Source organism: Euprymna scolopes, chromosome 46, assembly GCF_053919585.1.
Source record: "Euprymna scolopes isolate OS-2025 chromosome 46, ASM5391958v1, whole genome shotgun sequence".
NCBI classification, from domain to species: Eukaryota; Metazoa; Mollusca; class Cephalopoda; order Sepiida; family Sepiolidae; genus Euprymna; species Euprymna scolopes.
The window spans coordinates 146,854,565-146,860,376 of NC_136527.1; positions in this window are offsets into that span (position 1 = coordinate 146,854,565).

Here is a 5,812-nt window from a genome sequence, read left to right on the forward strand (position 1 = left end):
TATTTTTTATTTTGTCATTTTTTTCTTTATCTTCTTAATCTATTTTTTGAGTTTCGCATTATCCTGCTAAGTCTTCTGTTAAAGAATTGCTGTAATTATTCCCCAAAACACTTATATATACATATATGTGTATATGTACACACATATATGTATTATATATATATATATATATATATATATATATATATATATATCTTTATATATATATATACATATATACATATCTTTATATATATATACATATATATATATCTTTATATATATATATACATATATATATATATCTTTATATATATACATATATATATATCTTTATATATATATACATATATATATATCTTTATATATATATACATATATATATATATCTTTATATATATATACATATATATATATCTTTATATATATACATATATATATATATCTTTATATATATACATATATATATCTTTATATATACATATATATATATCTTTATATATACATATATATATCTTTATATATACATATATATATATATATCTTTATATATACATATATATATATCTTTATATATATACATATATATATACATATATATATACATATATATATACATATATATATATATCTTTATATATATACATATATATATATATATCTTTATATATACATATATATATCTTTATATATATACATATGTATATACATATATATATATCTTTATATATATACATATATATACATATATATATATCTTTATATATACATATATATACATATATATATATATCTTTATATATATACATATATATATATCTTTATATATATACATATATATATCTTTATATATATACATATATATATATATCTTTATATATATACATATATATATATATCTTTATATATATACATATATATATATATCTTTATATATATACATATATATATATATCTTTATATATATATACATATATATATCTTTATATATATATATCTTTATATATATATATATCTTTATATATATATATATCTTTATATATATATATATCTTTATATATATATATATATATATATATATATATATATATATATAAATAAAGATTATCTTATAAATTTTCGTACTGTGTGTGTGTGACGCGGTTTATCTCAGTCCACAGGCAACCCACCCAGGCAAGTAAAGTACCGAAATGAAGCTTATGAAACAGCGGATGTTTTAGTGATATTTATATCCATGTTTGGTATATGGAAATGCAAAGAAAAAAAAGCTGGGCAAACTTGAGTCCTTGTATATATAAATAAAGATAGATTATATGAATAAAGAGTTTTTGTGGTACAAAGATTTATTTGCATTTGGAAAATCTTAACGAAATCAAATGTTAGCTCCAGGAGGAATTAGCTCCCTTGATGTTTTGAAAGTAACTGAAGTAAAATTTAAAAAGCAAAAGCGAAAACATTCAATATAGCAGCAACTCGTGGGAACATCAAGCTAAAAGAACTGTAAAAAATGAGTTGTACACGAAACATTAAAAGGCCATGGGGTAATACGCACACTGACGATAACTGAATGGAGAAAAACTAATCATGAATAATAATGCAAATCATGTGACAATGAGGTAAATGTTTAGATTAGATGCTGATATGAATAATAATGCAAATCATGTGACAATGAGGTAAATGTTTAGATTAGATGCTGATATGAATGATAATGTTTTCGACTATGCTGAATACGAAAATCGCATTGAAATTTTGCAGAAAAATGTGTTGTTATCGTGATATAAAAAGTTTTATTATGCATTGTATTCTTTGGCGAGCATCTTTTTTTTACGCACGTGCGCGCACCATAAACAAATCTACGCGCGTAACAAAGATGGTCGCCAAAGAATACAATGCATAATACTACTTTTTTAGGCACCGCCAAAACTGGGGGGGGGGCAGGTAAGTACTTTTTGACGGACTGTCTTTTTAAAAATCTACCAAAAATCAGGTAATTATCCGATCAATACGAAATTTTCAGCGATTATTAAGAGAAGAATGAACTTTATAACAATGTACTTATTTTTCATAAACGATATTTATATATATATATATATTTTTACTTACAACCCCCTTGTTTTGAGGTGGTACAAATATGCTTAAAATAATCATCTGAAACTGAACAAAACATATTGTGTTGTTGTAAGGGACAGAAATACAGATTAACAACAAAATATTTGCATACCTTATTTTGACGTCTGAATATCAGAACTTCGATTGTGTTTAATTATCCCGCTTTCGAGTTTGGAAGTGTGAAATTCGGTGAATATGTTAAGTAAAATAATTAATTTAAGTTAAGCAAAACAACAAAAATTTGTTTAATATTTATACGAAAAAAGCCATTTTAAAATCTTTGATGAATAAATTAACAATTTTTTTTGAGCGAGCCATTATTAAACAGGGCATGCTTTGAAGAATCAATACAAAAAAAATCGATAAATATTGTGCCCTTTGTGTTAAAAATAGCATCATTTCTCAGTCTCAGTCGTGAAGGATTTCTCCTCCACCGAAAGAGAACAAGAAATAGAAGTGCAACATCTGAAGAACAGATACTACACTTTGATCTTGACCAAAATAACTTTTGTAACTTGGAAATTTAAACTTTTTAAAATTTACCGAAATGACGGTGGGCGTGGCTTGATGTTTTATAAGTTTTTTTTTTATTTCAACCAATGAGATTGCTTCGTTTCTTGATGACGTCACAGGATTGTTTCTATCATTTGAACATTTTTATCAATGTCGAAAGAGTATGAAATGTTCGAATATTAAGGATTTCTTTCTCTGAAAATAAATCCAAGTTGACGAACTGACGAGTTTGGTTGGCTTTATGTGTGAAATTGTTTTTTTTTATTATTACTATTAATTCAGAAAAAGAAACATTCTATTCAATGGGAAAGAGGCGCTTCTATATTATTTAAAGAAAAATAAATATTGAATTTCAAGGGAAACAAATGGTGCATACGTAATTGTCAGGTCTCAAATATTAACACGTCCAAAAATTACGAAAAACAATAGGGTAGTAAAAATAATTATTAACGAAAAAGAAAATTGGGAAGAGAAGCGAAATCACTATAATATTACGCTTACTAAAAAATAGAAAAGTTTTCAGGGGAGATAATTAAGCTCTGTTACGTCACGTGATGAACGTAATTCAAAATGTCGGACAAAATTTTATTCCTCATATAAACTTTTATTAATAAAGATTTTTCTACCTTATCGTTTTCTATAATTTTTGGGTACGTCGCTATTTACAACATGACAAATATATATATATATATATATATATATATATATATATATATATATATATATATATATATCAAAAGACTTTGTATTCCTACACGTCAACACACAGGAAATAAATACAGAAAAGATATAAACATTCATATATTTTTCGTATTGATTTTTTATTCATACATATTTAAATATATATATATATATAACACGGAAATTACATAATTGTCGATGCAATAATTTATTTCAACCTTATGGTATTTTCAAGCATCTAAACTAGACAATTACATTTTTGATACTGAAATAAAGAAAGAAAAAGAATCGGGCCCCGACCGTCAAAAACCAGAGGGGGTGGTAGTAGCAATCCACTTAATACATTTTATAGAGAGGGTGGGAATTAAGTTAGTAGGGGAGGGATTTAAAAAAAAAACAACAAGAACATTATGACACTTAACGACTGTCCGGTAACCCGACGTAACAACACACACACACACACACACACACACACACACACACACACACACACACACACACACACACACACACAACACACACCTAAATATGCACGTTCTTACACGTAAATGACTTGACACGCGTTTACTAACCTAGGAAGAAGAGGGAGAAACATACGGATATAGAGAGAAGTAAATAAACTGACAATCGGCTGCGCTTAAGGGAAAGAGAAGAAGAAAGAAAGAAGAAGGAAGAGAGTGACCATCCGCTGCCTGTCATATGGTTTAATTTAGTCTAGAATCTCAGAGAAAGAGAAGGGGAGGGATAGAAAATGAAGATTATACGCGCGTCATGGAGTTAATTGAGTCATGGAAAATAAGTCTATTAAAATATAAAAAAAAAGTTATATACAAAGTTTTAAAACTATCTGTATGTTTTCATGTTAAAATTAGTTTGAAATGAATATTAACTTATAATACATTTAAATTTTCTATATTGTATTTGTAATATATTAATATGAATTCAGAAAATTGAGTCTTATGTAGTTAATATTTTATGTATTTTTATGTGATTAATTTTATTGGTGATTATAGGGGTCGTTGTTATTTTGCTCACTAATATTCCTAAATTATTAAGATGCAGAAAATTGCATTATTAGTCGCCCCCAATTCCATAGGGCGTATTTAGTTTAATAAATAAAATAGTTGTTATTTTAAAATTTTGTGTTGATTTATATTAAATCTAATAATGTCTAGTGGTAGTATTTGATCTTTTTGGCTTATATCAGTTTAATAACTAATGTATTATCTGCACAAATGTTTTTTTTTTCTTAATGCTATCTTATTTATTTATAAGTAATTTGGATAAACAGGTACTTCGGAATACGTACACCCAACTTAAATTCTGGACAACAAATATCATCAAGTCGTTATTACCGAGTTTATACCGGTTTAAACGCAATATTCTATGCATGGGTCAATCGTTGCCTTGTAGAAATGCAGGAAACTACCTGAAGACATTTCTTGGCATTCGGACCAAGATTAGCCAATGAAATAAAATTAAACAAACGACTTTTTATAAAATTTTATGTTTACAAATTTATTTTATTGTTTATAGAAAAAAACACACACAATATGATTTGGGAATCTTAAGTAGGACGACCCCCGGTGTACTAGAGGTATTTCCCTTGCATATTGTAATCATAAAAATTAAAGTTGATCCGAAATGCAAAATAGTTCTTTAGTTCATTTCGGATCAACTTGAGAGAATTTTCATGCAAGCTGAAATGTTATGCGCGATTTGTTTATATATATATATATATATATATATATATTTATTTTTATATATCCTACATTTTTCCATTTTTGTATTTGGCAATTTATAACTACAATAAATTGCGGTTTCACTTAATGCCTTAACTAGCAAATTCTAGCATGGCTACAAATATAATTTTCTGATTTCTTCATGTCCTCTGATGAGAAGAATAACAAGAATAGCATTCTTTGAAACTCCGCGGAATAAGGACTTTGTAAATTGTTTTTTGGAGTATTCAGTTGAACAATAAATTGTGGTTGCAAAGTTCAACTTACAGTTTTAATTTTCTTTCTCTTATATATATATATATATATATATATGTATGTGTGTGTATATTTATATATATATATATATATATATATATATATATGATTGCAACGTCTTGTCAGACGAGTGCCACTCCCTCAGACACTTAAAGTCCATGAGCCCAAAAATGACTTCCATCGCCACAGGACCATTTTTTATAGACAAATACCTGAAAGAGTATCTATACACATATGATGTTACTTAGTTTTGTACGACAGCTAAGTCTCTCTCTCGGTTCAAAATGTTGAGATCCAGCAACAAGCAAGAGCAAGATAGCCAACAACAAGTTAAACTGCAGACCAGCTTAATGTGGGTATTGGTCCCCCGATATATATATATATATATATATATATATATATATATATATATATATATATATATATATATATATATATATATGATTTGAAATTCATTCCATTTGCGCTTTTTTCCAAGGAACTCTGCCTTTTGGATGATTTTGGACCATTTGGAATTTACCCATTGGATTGAA